Source organism: Muntiacus reevesi, chromosome 4, assembly GCF_963930625.1.
Source record: "Muntiacus reevesi chromosome 4, mMunRee1.1, whole genome shotgun sequence".
Taxonomy (NCBI): Eukaryota; Metazoa; Chordata; class Mammalia; order Artiodactyla; family Cervidae; genus Muntiacus; species Muntiacus reevesi.
Genome location: NC_089252.1, coordinates 100,950,252 through 100,967,888, shown reverse-complemented (window position 1 = coordinate 100,967,888; position 17,637 = coordinate 100,950,252). Strand labels below are relative to the sequence as shown.

Sequence of the window (17,637 nt, the reverse complement as noted above, 5' to 3'; positions counted from 1 at the left end):
CAGGCAAGAAAACCAGACTGGGTTGCCATTTCCTTCTCCAGAGGATCTTCCCAACCCAGGGATTGAACTTGCGTCGGCAGGTGGCTTCTTTACCACTGAGCCACCCGGGAAGCCCGTAAGAACTAAGAAGTAGCTATAGGGCCATCCTCTCTTACAGATGAGAACACAGGGGCTCAGAAAGCTTACATGACTTTCTCAGCTGACTCTGTTAGTAAGTGGACGAGCGCGGCTGAGCCCAGGTCTGCCTGGCTCTACACCTGCGATGAGGCAGTGCTGTCCGGTAGAACCTTACACGGTGATGGGAATGCTCCATGTCTATGCTGATCATAGCGGCCACGAGTCACATGTGGCTGTTTAGACCTTGAAATGTGACCAGTGCCATGGCGGGTATGAGGTTTTATTCTTATTTTTCATTAAACTCAGTAGTCTGTATTGGACAGCCCAGCTATGAGGAGGGAGGTGGGGGAAGGAGAGAAGTCACAGAGCATAGGCACAGATGGCAGAGCAGGTGCCCCTTGGGAAACTACCCAGCCTACCAGGAGGGCCCCACTTGCAGAGGTCCTGACAGAGGCCACACACAACCAGGTCTCGTTGGAGCACCAGAACCACACCCTGAGCAAAGAGCCAGGGCTTTGTAATGACGTGGAGCCTGAATCAGCCTCTTAACCTAGGACTCAGGTATCAAAATAGGGCTGGTTTTAAGAGTGAATGACAGAAAACACAGTGCCCGGCACATAACTGGTGTTCGATCAGCTATTTAACAACCATACTACTATCACAGCTATTACCAATGATCAGGTCATTATTGATCACAACTAGTACTATTCATGCAAATTTTTATGTTTTTTTCATTATATAAAAGTAGAGCACATTCATGCTAGTAATTTAAGCAATGCAGATGAGTATAAAGTATGACTTAAAAAAATCTCCAAATACTCTAACCCCAAATCTCTCTGCAAGATGAAACCTTTGTAAGTAGTTTCCTTACCCACCCACCTGAGAATTGTCTCCGCTTCCATAAACATCTAGAGCAGCTCTCTCCTTTTGAAAAATGCAAACATAAGACACACTCTTCGGTAACTTGCTGTTCTCACTTTACAACGTCTCGAAGGCATCTTTCCACACAAGCACATTCAGTTTCAGTGTATTATTTTACTGTTTGCACGTTTCCCAGTAAATGTCATTTGTAACTTTTTTTTTTGTAGGTCCTTACTGATGCACATTTAGGATGCTACCTCTTACTTTGCTGTTGTGGGCATTTTACATGTGGCCTTCTGTATGCCCACCTGGAGGGGAAATTCTTACCAGGAGGATCCCTGGGTCAGTGGTTGGGGCATTTTCAATGGAGATAGATCTTGGCATATGTACAATTTCATTTTAACCTCTCAGGAGCACTGAACTTTAAAGGAATGTTTTGAAAAAAAAGACTCCTTAAGTCATGCTAATAATCAGCCCTGGAATTTATTTGCTGGGTGGGTTTGGAATTTGAGAATAGATTTTTATTTTTTTTAAGCAGATCTGGTTTCTAAAATCTCTTTGGTGCGGGGATGTGGATGGGGCCAAGAGGGGACTTTTCGGAGGGGCGGAGTTGGGGGGGAGGGTTCACCTTGAGGGCAAGGAGTGGGCCACACTAATCCCAGCTCTGGTTGCCTGGGGGGATCTGAGAGTGAGGACCTAGCTTCCCTGGGAGGCCAGTCTTGTAGGAAACACAGTTTTGCTGCTTATGTGCAAGTTACACTCCAGGGGAGCCACTGAGCCTGTGGCTTGGGGTGGGGAAGGGCGGCAAGAGGAGACGCCCACAAGGCCCTTGCCAAAGACTGGACAATGGCATTCATCAGCCAGTAAAATCCAAATGGCCTGCAAATGTAAGAAGAGATACTTGGCCTCTCCAGAAACTAAGGAAATGCACACTCAGTTAACAATAGAGTATTGTTTTTTACCTGTCAGATTGGCAGAATTTAAACAAAATGGTATCTAGTGTTGGAGACTGCTGGACACCTGCTGTGGGGCGATGGCCACGCAGGTGCGCAGCTGCAGGGAGCTGAGACCACTGCCTCCTGCAGGGAGGACCATGCCAGTCTCCATGCCACCCATCCCTAGGAATCTGTGTTAGTAGCCGAACACATACGCAAAGAAGCATTGTCACGGATGTGCGTTAACCAGCATTATTTATAATAGTAAGAGCTTTCCTCACGGCTCAGTGGTAAAGAATCCACCTGCCAACACGGGACATGGGTTTGATCCCGGATCGTGGAAGATCCCACACGTCGTGAAGCAGCTAAGGCTGGCTGCCACAACAACTGAGCCCACGTTCCGCAACAACTGAAGTCCGAGTGCTCTCGAGCCTGTGCTCTGCAACAAGAAAAGCCTCTGCAGTGAGAAGCCCATCACACGGAAGTGAGACAGCAGCTCCCGCTCACAACTAGAGAAAAGCCCTCGCAGCAGTGAAGACCCAGCACAGCCAAAAACAACAAATAAAATTCATCATAGTAAAAAACATTGGCAAAAACGTAAGTGTCTAGATATGGGTCTAGTTAAATAAGTTGTATTATCTCCATAAAATGTAACAATCTGTGCCTACAATTGATGCTGTAGATCTGTGTTTACCAACACAGAAGATATCCGATACCTATACATGAAAATCAAGTGGGAAAAATTACTTGATTATCATATATGCAGTGTTATGTTATGGATTTAGTGTTTTATATATACATATAGGTTCAGTTCAGTCGCTCAGTCGTGTCCAACTCTTTGCGACCCCATGGACTGCAAGCACGCCAGGCCTCCCTGTCCATCGCCAACTCCCAGAGTCCACCCAAACCCATGTCCATGGAGTCGGTGATGCCATCCAACCATCTCATTCTCTGTCATCCCCTTCTCCTCCTGCCTTCAACCTTTCCCAGCATCAGGGTGTTTTCAAATGAGTCAGCTCTTCACATCAGGTGGCCAAAGTATTGGAGCTTCAGCATCAGTCCTTCCAATGAACACCCAGGACTGAGCTCCTTTAGGATGGACTGGTTGGATCTCCTTGCAGTCCAAGGGACTCGAGAGTCTTCTCCAACCCCACAGTTCAAAAGCATCAATTCTTCGGCGCTCAGCTTTCTTTATAGGCCAACTCTCACATCCATACATGACCACTGGGAAAACCATAGCCTTGATCAACATGGATATGTTTGCGTATACAGATATTGGTATTATGTGTATATCTCTATATGTATTTTATGTGAACTTATGTGGAAAATGTTTGGAAGAATATGAATGAATGCCCTCAGTGATTATACTCAAGTGGTAGGGAATTTTATTTACTCATTAATTCATTTTTGTAATTCTCTGAACTTCCTTGGAGTTTTTTGGAGTTTTTTTTTGCAATGAACTTGTACTGTTTTTATAATAGAATAATTTGTTAATATTAGCTTAGGAAACAAAGAAAGTTAATAACTCTGTTTTAAATGTATTCAGTTCAGTTGCTCAGTCGTGTCCAACACTTTGTGACCCCATGAATCGCAGCAATGTATTAGCCAATCTAAATGCAAATCTAATCCGCTCATACTAAGACGGCCTCTAGCTCTTATTCACATTAGAAGCCCCCTCTGATCCCAGGACTATTTTTAATTATAATAATAAAGATAAGAGGGAGAGTTAAGATAATGATGTCCATTTACCGAGCACATCCTGTGTGCCAGGCACTAGTGGGTACTTCATACACACTTTCTCACTGGATCCTCGCGGTGGCCCAAGACATACCTACTCTCATGGCTTTGCATCATCTCCCAGTCTCCCCTGAAGTGCGGACTCCAAGCAGGTGATTTGTTGAGGGAGAGCTCTCATAGGAAATCTGTGAAGCAGTAGGGAGGGAAGCAGAATGGGCAGGAGAGGTTAAGCAAGGATGTGGGTTCAGCTGACGTCTTGGTTCAGCGTGATTCCATGAAGTGATCCCGCAGCTCTGCCCCACTCCGAGGCAAGAACATTGGGCTCTTATTCCACCCTATCAGTCGGTCACTGGCTATAGGACAACAGGAAAGGATGACCAGGGAGGTGGGGTCAACCTCCCAAATGCCTCTGTTTTGAGGAGAGTGCAGCTGTTAGCAGCGGACGCTTACAGCAGCTAGGAGATGAGTGTGCTGGACCACTAAAGGAGATGTGGGTGGAGCACCAGCCACTACGTATTATTATCCCCATTTTATAGCTGGGGAAACTGGCTCAGAGAGGTGAGGCAACTTGCCCAAGGTTACACAGCTAACCTTCCAGTAGTCATGTATGGATGTGAGAGTTGGACTATAAAGAAAGCTGAGCACCGCAGAATTGATGCTTTTGAACTGTGGTGTTGGAGAAGACTCTTGTTGGAGAAGTCCAGTGGACTGCAAGGAGATCCAACCAGTCCATCCTAAAGGAAATCAATCCTGAATATTCACTGGAAGGACATGCTGAAGCTGAAACTCCAATACTTTGGCCACCTGATGCGAAGAACTGACTCACTGGAAAAGACCCTGATTCTGGGAAAGATTGAAGGCGGGAGGAGAAGGGAACGACAGAGAATGAGCTGGTTGGATGGCATCACTGACTCGATGGACATGAGTTTGAGCAGGCTCCAGGAGCTGGTGATGGACAGGGAAGCCTGGTGTGCTGCAGTCCATGGGGTCACAAAGAGTTGGGCATGACTGAGCAACTGAACTTAACTGAACACAGTTAACAGGAGACAGAAGCAGGTTTTGAACTCAGATCTGAAGTCCTAGCTCTGAGCCTTGAAACTAGACTGCTGGTAACTCCACAGAGGGGAAGTGGATTGAGGCTGTGGGTGTGTACCATCCCACATCCCCTGCCCACTGAGTGCCCCACCACAAACTTCCTCTGCATCATATTAGCGTCTTGGCCGACAGTCAGTTCCAACCCAGGCTTTTGAAGAAGGGAGCCACAGAAAGCCTTTGTGTTCCAGGGGAGGTCCCTGAAGCTTGTACGTCGGTGGAGCTGGTTGCTAGGAGATGCTTCCCAAGAAAGTTTCCTTTGGAAAATGAGCCCGGGCTCTGCCTGCAGCCCCGGATTATTGTACCTTGGAGAGAGACATTCTACCACGTGTTCCCCTCAAGGCACTAGAAGCAGATACAATTCCTCCTCCAATTGCTTCTTCTGGGCCCCAGCTCAGAGAGGATCCTGGCTGAAAACAGCTCCTATACCAGACAAACTAAGAAGCCGGGAGAGAAAGGGCCCTTTGAGATGATCTACCTGTTCACCCCATTATACAAATGGGGAAACTGAGGCACAGGGCATCGAGGGACTCCACAGTGAGTTAGTGATAAGGTCATGACTCATCTCTGTCGTTACTGCCTGAGCAGCCCTCCCACCCCAAGCCCTGCCTGGTGACACACAAAGAGCTCAGTATATGGAGACAGAGTACATCTCCCTTTATTTCTTTACCCTTGGATTTCAAAGCCTTCTGGGGGACAAATGATTACTTTGCTCAAGGGGAGAAGAACAGCTGTATTCATTGGGCATCTGCTAAGTGCCGATTCCTGGAATAGGTGTTTTCGGGTCTCTATCTGCTAAACTGACCTCTGGACGGTCTTAGGATCTCTGTCTGCTGCCTGTAGGATCTATTTGACTGAGGACCACATTTTCCTGGTTTTTGTTTTTGTATTTTTGCATGTCTAGAAAATTTAGCTCACATACTGGAAGTTTGTGTGTGTGTGTGTGTGTGTGTGTGTGATGTGTTGTAGGGACTCTGGGTTCTGTTTTCTTCTGAATAGTGTTAAATTTTATGTTAGCAGGCAGTTCAGTTAACAGTTGATCCCTTTGAAATCCCACGGGCTTGGTTTTACACTTTGCTAGGGAGGAGCTAAGCCCAAGTTCCTTCCCACGCCTGCCTAATTGGAAAGGTCTTGCCTCCCAGCTCCCTCCTCTGAGGACCTTGAAGGAGTTGGCTTTAGGCTGTGTTTGGGCAGGTCTGGAGCAGCTTTACACTAGAGCACGGTCCCCACCTGCAGGGCCTGGCCTTTCTCCTGTCTTGGCCTGACACCTGGGGTGAAGGTCGGTCCCATGTCTCCCAGCACTGCCTGACTTGAAGTATCTCAGTCCGCTCTCTACCCCCTGCCAGCTGCCCTCTGGCAAACCTTGGGTAGTCCTGCTCTGGGCTGGCATAGCCAAACCTTTAGACAAGGACGTGTGGGTCCTGGGAGGCCCGCACAGACTTCCGGGGCCCCTGACTCGGCAGCTCCCTCCCCACCAGTGTCTCGGCCTGCACATTCCTTCTCTGGTTGCCCCGAACTCTGATCGCTGCCTCTTGCACTCGGTGGGACAGTCGTGCTCCGTTTGGTCCCCAGTGCACTGAACCAAGGTCGGGGACTTGTCCCAGGATCAAGACTACATGGTGAGGGACTCACCTGGTGAGCTTCCCTTCCCTCAGAATCGAAGCGCCAAAGGTGCTTGCTTTCCTGGTGGCTCAGATGGTAAAGACTCTGCCTGCAATGCAGGAGACCTGGGTGTGATCCCTGGGTGGGAAATCCCATGGACCGAGGAGCCTGGTGGGCTACAGTCCATGGGGTGGCAAAGAGTCAGACACGACCAAGGCAGCGCGCGCGCGCACATGCACGCACACACACCCACACACACACCCACACACACACACACACACACGGCCCACTGTCTAAGAGCAGCTGCCTTTTACTGCGTCAGATGTTGTGATATTTCGGGGTGGTCTGGTACCAGTTTCTCCATCATGGCTGAGCAGTCTCTCCCTGTATTTATCTTGGAATACTCACAAGAACCCTGAGAAAAAGGACTTGATGCCCTCATTTAACAAGTGAGGGAACGACAGTTGGTGTGGACGCAGTAACATGCCCAAATGGCAGAGCTGGAGAGCCGAAAACCAATTTTTTGGACTTCCAAGCCCATGAGTTGTCCCAGTACTGTTCCTGTTTTCAGTGGAAAAGCTAAAATCAAAACCAAATTTCACTGTCACCATCACCAAAACAGCAGTTTTTTCTGAGCCCACTTATATATTTTCATATGTCCCATCTCTCTCCATGTACCTGTATTCCTTTTTCTGCCACTGACCCCCTGGTCTGGGTGATCATCATCCTTCATATGGATGATTACGGTCATCCCCAAGTGGGCTTCCATGGCTTTCTCCCCAGAACACGTTTGCTGACTTGCTTCCTTGCTCTGCTGCCTTCAGGGGCTCCCTACGGCCCGCAGCAGCACTTCTCAGAATGAAGAATTGAGAACTACTCCTTAGGGGATGCTGTAGCCCACAGCTCTGCTCTCAAAGATTCTCGGCTGGAAGTGGAAACATGCAGGGGCTCTGCAGGAAAGACACTTGTTCAGCGGGCCTTAACCCAGACTGCTGGCTCATCTAACACCAGCTAAAATCTTGTGAAAGGCACTGGAAAATGTTGGACCACAGAGTCAAGGTTAGTCTTGCTGTCTGCATTTCAGTCTTTCTACATTTCAACCTCCTCTCTCAAGTTCATTTCCAATGACTTCTCATCATAAGCCACGCACTCGCCCATACCTTTGTCTCCCTTCTAGCTGTAAGAATGATATAAGCCTGCAGCCCCTGGTAGCTTCTCTGAGGAGGGACTGGCTCAGAAACGGGATCAACCAGAGAAAAGTGCAGTCATGACAAAGGGAGGGACTAGGTTTTGAAGGCTTTATAAAGACCATGGATCCAGCCTTACCTGAAGCCATTACTCCTGGACTTTCTGCTATAAGAGCTGCTAAATTATCTTTTATTCCCTCTTAACTCAGGGCTCCTACAAAAGAGCACTTGGCTAGTATATTTTTCCAGCTGTCTGGCAAGTCTTCTGAGATTGAGCACGGTGTCCTGCCCATCTCTGCTCTGCCTCTGGACCTGTGGGACTAAGGGTTGGGGGGTTCAGATGTTTCTTAAATGTCATGAGTCAGTGTCCCATGAGGGCCACTTTTCTTGGCCCAGCATATGACCAGGAGTTGGCAACGTGAGAGTTAACTTCACAGTTGCCAGCTCAGAGCTTTCTCCTGGAGGGTGGGGGTGAGGAAGCTGGTGGGGAAAAGAGCATGAGATATCTCAAAGTAACCCTGCCTTCTGTTTTCACACCTTGGTATAATCCCCTCCCTCTGAGTGTGGATGGGATCTATGACTTGATTCTAACACCAGACTATGGCAAAGGTGATGGCATGCCACACATAACTATGGTAATGGGTGTGTGTGTGTGTGTGTGTGTGTGTGTGTCTTGCTAACATGCAATGCCAAAGAGATTCTCCTTGCTGACTTGATGGAGTGAGCAGGCCTGCTGAGACATACACAAGGCCAGGAATGGCTTGCAGCCTCTAGAACTGTGGGTGGCCTCCAAGAGCTGAGGCCAACCTCCAACCAGCAAGCCTCTGGGCCCTTTGTCCTACAGCCACAGGGAACTGAACTCTGAAAACAACCTGAATGAGCTCAGAAGTAGATTCTGCCCCAGTCAGCCTCCAGATGAGACCCCAGCCTGACCAATCCTTCGTGAGGTTCTGAGCAGAGGATGTGGCTAAGCGAGGCTAGGACTCTAGCCCATGGGAACTGTGACAGATACGGAAGCTGCAGGTTCTGTAGTAATGTGTTACACTACAATAGAAAACCAGTGGGCTTTGGAGAGTGAGAGGTCTGGGTTTTATTTCTGCCTCACTTGCCAGCCGTGTGACCTCACGTGAGTCCCATCATCTCTCCAAGCCCCAGTGTTTTCCTTTCTGAACAGGAGTAGACTTGGGAGAATTAAGCAAATGGATGTAAAGTACCCAGAAAGGTCTAGAACAGAGTAAATGCTCAATAAATAGCAGTTAAGGGTTATGATTAATTTTTTCATTCACTTAAAAATTTTAATACTCATCATAATTACTCTGATACACAGGAAAAATAATTTTGCTTCAAATAGTTAAGGGGATTTCCTTATCTGGGCTTCCCTGGTGGCTCAGATGGTGAAAAAAAAAAAGAAAAAGAAAGAAATACATCTGCCAATAAAGGAGACACAGGTTCGACCCCTGGGTGGGGAAGATCCCTGGAGAAGAAAATGTCAACCCACTCCAGTATTCTTGCCTGGGAAATCCCATGGACAGAGGAGCCTGGCAGGCTATAGTCTACAGGGTCACAAAGAGTTAGACACAACTTTCACTTTCCTTATCTAAGAGCACAGAGCTCACCAGCAGAGTCAGATGACCGCCTGACAATCCCATGTGGGTCTCTTTCCGGAACAGCCCCTTCCTCACACCTGGAGTAACACCAGCTGCCCAACAACAACTACGCTAAGAGCCAGACACCTCACCTCCACCAACCCTGCAAGGTGGGGTCATTATTCCCATGTTGCAGATGAAGAAACTAGGGCTCAGAGACGTTGAGTCACTTGCCCAGCATCCCACAGCTGCACGTGGTGGAGTTGGGGTTTGGTTTCCGCACCTGCAGGAAAACACCTATTCCACAGCATCCAAACCCGGCCTGGAGTCTCCCTCCCTGGTCCCCCGTGGGGGTGGCCTTGGGGGACGCTGGGGCTTTCTGGAACGGGGCAGGGACAAGGAAATCAGCAGTGAGGCCTGGCCCCAGATCCCGTTACACCAGGGGAGATTGCGTTTCCCCCGTTCCGGCGCCGTGAGTGGGGCAGAGAGGCGGGCAGGCAGCCACTTCCCTGGTTATTCAAGTAGAAAATTACAGGTGCCCAGAATAGCCTGGGCATTCTTTTATTTATGAATAAGCGGCGAGTCCATGGAGCTGGAATGGGGGCTTACATGTATTTTTTCCACTGGCCACGTTCCCAAGATCTGCAAGGATCCTTAGTTCTCTCAGGGGACTTTCTGGGAAGCCAGGGGAGCTGGCAGGATTGGGTTGTTTTCAGGGCACAGTCGTGGGAAAAGGAGAGACGGCCATGTCCTTCTTGCTGTGTGACCTTGGGCAAATGGCTTCATTTCTTTTATAAAATGGGGTTGGTACTGAACTTCCAGAAACGTGTTACTTTCTTCTGAGCATAAAATTAACACTTGCTTATTGTTGACAATGTAGAAAGTGCAAGAAAAAAAAAAATCACACAATGACCATTATATCCCCCCATAGCCCCTGCATAGTTAAGATAATCAAAGTTAACATTTGGTACATATATCCTTCCAGTCTTGCTTTCTATGCATATAGAAAGAAAAAACAGGCAAACCAGACAATCCTAAAGGAATTCAACCCTGAATATTCACTGGAAAGACTGATGCTGAAGCTCCAGTACTTTGGCCACCTGATGCAAAGAGCCGACTCATTGGAAAAGACCCTGAAGCTGGGAAAGATTGAAGGTGGGAAGAAAAGAGGATGACAGGGGATGAGATGTTTGGATGGCATCACCGACTCAACGGACACGAAATTGAGCAAACTCTGGGAGATAGTGGAGGACAGGGAAGCCTGGTGTGCTGCAGTCCATGGGGTTGCAGAGTCAGACACGACTGCACAACCTAACAAACGCCCAGTACCCGAGCACCCGTCCTCTAGAAATGGAACCCTCCCTTGCAATCAACAACGGTTTACAGAGCACCGCCCCAGGCCCTGGGGAGGCTTGGAAGCCAGTTCTCCCCAACACCTCTCATTTTCTGTTTCTCCAGCCCTGCACAGACCACCCCAACCCCAAACCATCAGAACGGTTAGTGAGGTGGTAAAGACATTTTTCCAGCTCCCAGACGTGGATGTGGGGCCTGGGGTTTCCTGGGGGGACACCCCCCAGGTCCAAGGCAGGCCTGGACATGGCTGCTGACCCTGTCTCTCTTCCCTGGAGGGTCAATGTGGGGAGCGGCCACCTTCTCCCAGGGCTGGGTCTCGAATAGTTAATATGTGAAGTGCTGAGAGCTGGGACTGACTCACATCTGCAGTCAATACATCTTAGCTGTCTCCATGACTGTTACGTCATTATTATTCCTAGTTGGGAGCTAGACAGCCGGAGGCTGTTCCCTTGTGGAGACTTTGTATTGAACCTGAGGCGGCAGCAGTTCAATCACTTGCAGGATGGAAGTCATGACAGCACTGATGACAGCCACTTCCCGTGTCAGGCATAGCACGAAGCGGGGTGGGCAGGAATCACATCTGATTCCAGCTCTGCTGACTCATCTGGCTTGCTGCCTGCGGCCTCCACACTGTCAATAAATGGCCACCACTAGTCCCCATTCACAGATGATGAAACGGAGGTGGACAGGGGTTAAGTAACTCTCCCAAGGTCGCATAGCTGGCAGGTGGCAAACGGGCCACACCCCAGGTTTGTCCAATGCAGGACCCCTCGTCCAGGAGGCGCGGTCTGCTGGTATGAGGAAGGCCTGGTCCCTGACCCCAGGTGCTCACTGCCTGGTGGCTGAATTCAGCCCAAATCTGGAACCTTCCCAAGTTCCTTGGGTTTCACGAGGGTTAGTGGGAGAAAGCTGTGGGCCCTGGGGTCAAGACTGTCTTGGTGTTGTGACACCTCCTAGCTCTGTCACCCATTTAGGTGTGGGGCACAGTAAATGCTCAGTAAGTCCAGCTGTTGGTAAACTGTCACTGATATTGCTCCCAGAGGACTTAATGAATGTCCAAGGGCCACTGTGCTTTCTGCCTGAGTGGTGGGCAGAGCTGTGGCTGGTTTAGCTCAAGGAAACTCGGGCCTCCCCCAGCATGTGGGGTTGATTGCTATGTGCCAGATAAAGGTGTCATAAGTCTGGGCTGCTCCATATACCAGCCTTGGTGTAAAAAGAGGTGACTGGACAGGAGGGTGTGTGTGTGGGAGGTATGTGTGTGAGATAGTCGCTCAGTTGTGTCCGAATCCTTGGCGGCCCCATGGACTGTAGCCCGCCAGGCTCCTCTGTCCATGGGATTCTCCAGGCAAGGATACTGGAGTGGGTTGCCATGCCCTCCTCCGGGGCGATCTTCCCAACCCAGGGATCGAACCCGGGTCTCCTGCATTGTGGGCAGATTCTTTACTGTCAGGGAGGGGGTAGTTATGCCCAAAGAATCCCAAATCTGTTACATCCTCTCTGTTTGACCACACTGGGTCAGGCAGGCACTCTTGACTTTCTACAGCATGTGTTTACGGGCAGTTCCCTGGAGGAAACTCAGCCTAGAGAGCCATGACAACCTGATCTAGAGAAGCAAGGGAACTGCTGCTTCAGGGCATGCTTGCTGCCTGGCTCTGGGAACCACCACCGCACCGGATGGTGATGCTGGGGCAGGCCCACGGCTGAGGGAGTGGGCTGTGAGCCTGCCGCTCGCCTGGGTCTGATTCCCGTGTTCACCACTGCCCGGCTGCGTGACCTGGGCCAGGCACCTCACCTCTCTGAGCTCAGGTTCCCATCTGTACAGCGGGGACAACAGTAGTGCCGACATCGTGGGGTTGCTATGAGATGGTACGTGGCGCATCATAATCACTCACCAAACTTTATTTCCTTGAAATAAAGTTATTTGAAGCCCTGTGGGTCCAAGTTGCCAAAGTGCTCAGTATGAGACTGAAGAATGAGTCGAGTCACATTCTGGAGATTATGATTTTTGCAGCTGAGATTGTCGCCTCTGGGAAACGAGCTCCCTCAAAAACCTGACATGGCGCTGTTACCTCTTCTTGGGGAGTCTGAACATCCTCATGTACACATAGCATTTTATATGTTACTTCATAGAAACCCAGCCACGAGCCTAACAGTGAAATTTATCCCAAGGAAAGGACAAGGGGTGTGCACCAAAATACATCTACTATGACGTGCAAGTACCAAAAAACAAAGTAAATACCTCCAAATCAAGGACTGGCTATGCACACCGTGGCAGGTCCACATTCATGGGACACGATGCACCCACGAGGAAGGAGCTACAGCAAAGGATGTGTGCGATCTACCTCAGAGGGTGGGGGGCGAGGCCTCACGGGTGCGCCTCACCACACAGTGACAGCGTGGACCGCCAAGTCTCAAAGGATTCACACCGCGTGTCAGCAGTGGTTATGCTGGACGCAAGAATAATGGGTGATTTTATTTTTGTTTTCCTTTTCTGTAGTTTATGATTTTTCTATCATCTAGGATTTCAGTAATATCTGAGAAAACTTTTAAATTAGAGGAGCAAAGTTCAATTTTGAAAATGATGAAAATGGAGTGTTGTGGAAAGTTAGGAAAATACAAGGGGAAAAAAGCCAATTCATCTGGCTTTGATCACATACGGCTGCTGGTACAATCTGTTCCCTGCAAGGAAGCAAATCTGCTTGACCTTCCTCTCGCACTCCGCGGCCTCCGGTGGAGCACAAGGATCCATCTCTCCTGTTCCCCGTCCCTCTGTCACCGCCCCCACTCCTGGGCTTTAGTTATCATCTCTTTGAAGGATACATATTGCTATGGTTGGCAGCTCCATGCAGCTCCGTATGGCCAGCGGGAAGGAGCTGACCAACTCTGATCAATAGAGTAACAAATAGTAAGCCGCCCTTTGCTAAACCTTTACAATGTCTCAAGTGCTGTGTTTGGTAGGTTCTGTTATTGACCCAGTTTCATACATGGAAAAGCTGAGGTCAAGGAGGTAGCCAACCTCATGAAACAAGTGAGCAGGAAAGCCAGGACTCAGACAGAGGTTCTCCTGACGTCATGGCCGGGGCCCCAGATGTGAAGCTACTGCTGACTCCCAGCTGGCTAGCCTCAGACATGTCTCACGCCCAGCTGCTTGGCCCAGTTCCCCCAACCTCTGACCCCTGTTCTCTCCCAGCACTCTCCCCTGCCTGAGTCCTGCCCAGCTTCTGCCCGTCCCCCTCCTCCTGGAACCTTGCACCCTCCCCTTGGCCTGGCACATCCCTCCAGGGGTCTGCTTAGATCCCACCTTCTCCAGGAAGTCTTCCCTGATGGCTCCCCTGCCAGGTAGGGTCCCCCGGGCCATGACGCCCCTGTGCGGTGGTGAGCCTGGGAGGAGGCCGGGCCCTCTGCAGGAGACTGTCCCCGCACAGCCCTGTCCAGGAGCCCAGGCTCCCACGCCGGCCAAGTCCTCACCCCGGGATGGTGGCAGGAGGTGGAGGCAGGAAGCTTGGGCCCTTAGGGCCAGTCCACGTCTGCGCCCGAGAGTCTTCAGTCTCAGCTCCTGCAGGTGCCTGCAGCTCCCGGGGACGCAGGCCCAGGTTTTGTAGCTGGGAGGCTCCCGGCTGCGGGCAGAGCAGACGCAGGGGAGTGCCCACAGGCCACAGTGCCGGTGGATAGGACCGGGCAGCGGAGTCCCCCTGGGACATCTCTCTCCCTCTCCCCGAGGTTCACCTGGCTGAGCCTGGATGAGGCATCCCTGGAAAAACTGCCATTGGAACTTTCCACTGACTCTGGCCTGGTTCTGGAATGGCAGGATTCCGAGACGGAGCCTGTGGTCATTTCTGGCCCGAGTCCCTGACCTGCTCAGGCACAGACTAGACCCACAGCAAGGAGACGGCTCTAGCAATGGGCTCAAAGCAATTCCAGGGCCACCAAGCCCTGGCTTCGGGATTTTGAAGCCTTGCCTAGAACTTTTTTTGCATCAGTGTACGAGTGGATCACCCTGTAATTTACTTTTCTTTTACTGTCCTTATTGAACTTTGATATCCACATTATTTTACCATAAAACGAAGTGGGAAGTGGAAGTGTCCCCTCATTTTTTTTTTTAACACCAAAAGACATTTCAAAAGTTCAAACACACTTAAAACCTTATGAGACAACTAAGAGTTGTAGATTTTGAAATCATCACTATTAAAGAGTTAAAGAGGAAAAACTGAAAAAGGGAAGAATATATAATGGACAAGAGACAACCATTTTGCTAAATGGTGCTGGGAAAATTGGACAGCTACGTGCAGGACACGAGACCAGAGCATTCCTCCACGCCACGCACAGACACTCAAAATGGACGAGAGACCCAAGGGCAAAGCCTGAAACCAGAGAACTCCCAGAAGAGGGTACAGGCGGAGTACCACAGTCCCCTCGTCTCCCAAGGCAAAAGAACCAACAGCAAAAACAAACCAGCTGCACCCAAGCCAACGCAAAAGCCCCCGCACAGCAAAAGAAATCGTCCCCTAAATGACCGCAGTTCTCTGAATGGGAGGAAATACCCACCAACCACATGACTGACAAGGGGTCAACACGCAAACATACAGCAGCACCTACAACTCAACACCAAGAAAGCAAACAACCCAATCAAAAAAAAAAAAAACAAACCCAGCAGAACACTCAACCATTTTTTCCTAAAGACAATATACAGATGGCCAATGGGCACATGAAAGGACTCTCAACATCGCTAACCATCAGAGAACTGCTGATCAAAACATGATGAGATCTCACCCACACCTGCCATCATCAACAGGTCAACAAATAACAAACGCTGGCAAGGAGAAAAGCGAACACCTGTACGCTGTTGGTAGGAATGTAAATTGGTTCAGCCATGATGGAAAACAGGATGGCGGTTCCTCAAAACAAAAAATAACTACTACATAATTCAGCAACCCCACTCCTGGGTATATATCTGGAAAAAATGAAAACACTAATTGGAAAAGACATGCACCCCAATGTTCACAGCGGTACCGTTTACAATAGCCAGTAGATGGGAATGACCCAAGTGCTCATCAACAGGCAAGTGGATTAAGGTGTGGGGTATATAGACCCAATGGAGTGCTTCTCAGCCTTAAAGAACGAAATTCAGCTATCTGTAGCAACATGAAAGGACCTAGAGAACACCATGCTTAGTGAAATAAGTCAGGCGGATAAAAACAAGCATGAAGATGTCACTTATACATCAAATCTAAAAATACATATATGTATATAGCAAAACAGACTCACAGATGTAGGAAACAAACCAGTGATTACCGGTGGGGGAAGGAGGGTGGGCCCTGGGCGACCCTCTGCAGGTCTGCAAGCCTTGTCGTTGCCCAGCCTCGAGAAAGAAGAAAGAGTCGGAAGATATTGATAGAGTCGTCAAGATGTGCCTTTGGTCTAACATTTCTGAAGCAAAAGGTCCCGGAGCGACATGCCAGCGTGTAAGGCAGGCAGGAGAGCAGACAGGTCATGGCTGCCATCTTTGCTACTCGGGAAGAGGGCGGCTGCTATTTATAGACGAATGGACCAATAGGTTGGTTCATCAGTTACCAGGGAAACCAGCAGCTGGGGCATATTCCGCAGAGCCCCTTAGGTTAAGGAGCATCATGAGGGCAGGTGTTTTCTTTTAATAAACTAGCAGGTGGGGCCGTTCTGGGCTGAGGATTAGAACCATCATGAGCTGGGCAGAGGGCAAGCACGCTCCTGTGCATAGGGGATAGGGGAGGCAGAAACTGGCCGAGCAGGGGATGGACAGAGGGCAAGAGAGCAGCCACCGTGAGTGGCCTGACCACACGTGCGTGCTAAGTCACTTCACTTGTGTCCAACCCTTTGCAACACTATGGACTGCAGCCTACTGTACACTCCACCTCAAATACCCTGCCTGACCCTTACAATCTTGGTCCTCCGGGGTCAGGTATGTGGAGGTGTACTGCAACCAAATACAATACAAACGCAAAACCAAATACAATACAAATGCAGAATGAATGCCATGCAGAGTTCAACGGGAGGGCAGACTTTGGAGCCAGGCACTTACTGGGTCAGTTTTCCCAAGTGCAGAGGAGGACGACAGCGGCATCTCACTGTAGGTCCAGCAATCAAACCACTGTCTCCCAGCTGCTCAGACTAGGGGTGAAGTGGAAGGTGTTTACCAGGCACAATACAGGGAAGGTCAAGACATTAAGGAATACAAGCCGTAGCAGCATGCTGAGGTAATCCCACCCCTGCCGGTGGTTTTATCCTGGCCTACAGTTCCATGCCGCCTGTCCGCCCTTGGGCCCCACAGCGGGTGACAGATACCAGAGGGGAGGGGTGTGGTAGGACACAGTGCATGCGTGCTGGGTTGGGTCCAACTCTTTTGTGACCCTATGAATTGTGGCCCGGCGGGTTCCTCTGTCCATGGAATTCTCCAGGCAATGGAGGGGGTTGCCATTCCCTTCTCCAGGGCATCTTCCCGACCCAGGGATTGATCCTGGGTTCCCTGCATTGCAGTCGGATTCTTTACCGTCTGAGCCACCAGGGAAGCCACAATTTAAATTTTCAGTATTTTCTGGCAGTTGATGGTGAAGGCCTGTGTGAAGGGCTCCTTTTCTAATCCCGTTGGTCAGTCTTTCAGGGCAGCCTGCAGTCTGTGTCCCTAGGTCGACCGTGGTCCCGGGACTGGGTGGGGCTCTCTTCCATGCCCCGGGCCTGAGGCAGCGTCTGATTCAAAGTGGACGCTTAGGACATACCTGCGGAATGAAGGAGTGACCTTCCTGGATGGTAGCTATGGATTCATTGATTCTCCTTCCTAGGATATGTCCCCTAGCATCCAGACTGAGTGGCGGGGAAGTTCCTGCCCTCACAGAGCTGACGTGGTTGGCGCTTGGGAAAGCCAGCTATGAAACAGTTAAAGAAACAGCCAAGGTGGTCCAGTGGTTAGGAATCCATGTGCCAATGCAGGGGACACAGGTTCAATCCCTGATCCGGAAAGATCCCACGTGCTTCTGGGCAACAAAGCCTCTGTGCCACAACCACTGCAGCCCGTGCGCCTAGAGCCTGCGCTCCACAAGGAAGAGTGGTTCCCTCTTGCTGCAACCAGAGGAAGCCTACATGTACCAACGAAGATCCAGGGCAGCCAAAAAAATTTCAAAAATAAAGAAATACTCA

General features: G+C 49.9%; 1 protein-coding gene across 1 annotated transcript in view; it reads right to left on the bottom strand.

Annotated features, from left to right (window-relative positions):
• The window catches only part of FAM107A (family with sequence similarity 107 member A), an 88,080-nt gene that overhangs the window by 61,636 nt on the left and 8,807 nt on the right, over positions 1-17,637 (bottom strand). The gene's annotated exons all lie outside the window — the stretch shown is intronic.